Source organism: Vulpes lagopus, chromosome 9 (assembly GCF_018345385.1).
Source record: "Vulpes lagopus strain Blue_001 chromosome 9, ASM1834538v1, whole genome shotgun sequence".
NCBI lineage: Eukaryota > Metazoa > Chordata > Mammalia > Carnivora > Canidae > Vulpes > Vulpes lagopus.
Window position 1 is genome coordinate 45,286,196 of NC_054832.1, and position 1,770 is coordinate 45,287,965.

Genomic DNA, 1,770 nt, shown 5'->3' on the forward strand with positions numbered 1-1,770 from the left:
CAGGTCCTGGTGAGTGTCTCCTGGTTGTAGACTGCTGACTTCTGGTTGTATCCTCACATGGTGGACGGTGGAGAGAGGAGGCAAGCTCTCTCAGACTTACATGGATATTATCCCAAAGCATGACAGCTCTGCCCTCATCTAATCCTATTTTTCTCCCAAAAGACCCACCTCCTAGTACCACTGCATTGGGGGTAGGGCTTCAATTTGGGGGGCGACATAAACATTCAACCAGTAACATAAGAGGAATGTTGCAGATGTGAGAAGAGTAGTGAAAAAGCAATTTGGAATAAAAAAATATATATATTGGGCCAGATTACAGAGGGCTTGAATTTCAGGTTAAGAATTCTGGCTAAGAGGGCAGCTTGGGTGGCTCAGGGGTTTAGCACAGCCTTTGGCCCAGGGTGTGACCCTGGAGACCTGGGATTGAGTCCCCTGCTGGGCTCCCTGCATGGAGCCTGCTTCTCCCTCTGCCTGTGTCTCTGCCTCTCTCTCTCTGTCTCTCATGAAATAAATAAATAAAATCTTTAAAAAGAAAAGAAAAAATCCTGGCTAAGAAATTCTATCCTGGCATATTTTTGCTGAAAAGTGAAACAAAACAAGACAAAATGCAAGAAAGAACATTTTACTATTTTATTCTTATGCTTAGCCTATTGTTAGGCTTCTAAATTTTGACATGGCTGTGGGACAAAGATTCATCTTAAACACAATATCCATGCTATGGAAAATGAAGCTTTCAAATAACAGGATTGCAATTTTAAAATAAACTTGATTGAAGGAAAGATGGCAAAATAAGTGGAAGGAAGAAACTGAAATGAAGACGTTTATGGGAGATTTTGACAATTATAAATATCAAATATTCTGTATCATTTAGGTTAGGATTTGTGCATGATACTGATAGAGATATTTACATTTTTTCCTTTATGCATATATTCCCCACTACAAGGTCATTCTGAAGTATAATTGGAAATTAGATAATCACTCAGCAGCAAATGGCAGAAAGAGTATGGAGTTTGGTGCACTAACTTGGAGTTATTGGCTATTGCTCTGGCACAAAGTTGTATAATTTGGGGAAGTCATTGAAACTTTCAGCGCTTCAGTTATATTACCCCTAGACTTATCTTTACACCCTTACAATAGGGCAAAGACTCCCTGTTTACCTACCTCCTGCATCACTGGCACTCTCCAGTGCAATAATGCAAGTGAAAATGAATTTAATCTCATTATCCTCGTTTCCCAGGAATTTCCACTCTCCCTAATTACATATCCTGGGTTCTAGTTCTTGATCTTATTGTCATATAGTTGACACAAACTTTCTTGAGAATATTTCTATTTAAATATTGAAGACTAAGAAGTCTTAAAGTTCTGGGAAAGAAAATTGTGACGGTAAAATTTCAGGCACCTTCACAGGATAAGTCACTTCACTTTCTGGGCTTTAAGCTCTTCACCTATATGATTAAAGAGTTTGCAAATTGATTGCATAGAAGTATCACCTGATGAGCTTTCAAAGCTATAAATTCCTGGGCCTCATCCCAGATCTATCAAATCAGAATCATAGAAAATAATCATGGAAGAGAGGAACGTTTAAAGTGAGTAATGAAAAAGCTGCAATTCTAATCATAATCAGAGGCATAGATTTTGTCAATAAGACACTAGAATTACACTGTGCCAATTTTTAAAAGCTTTCTAGATTATCTGGATTTGCTGTTCTAAATTCTTTTCTCTGAGTCTCACTTAAGGCTGCAATGCCTTTCTTTAAATGGAAACTACACC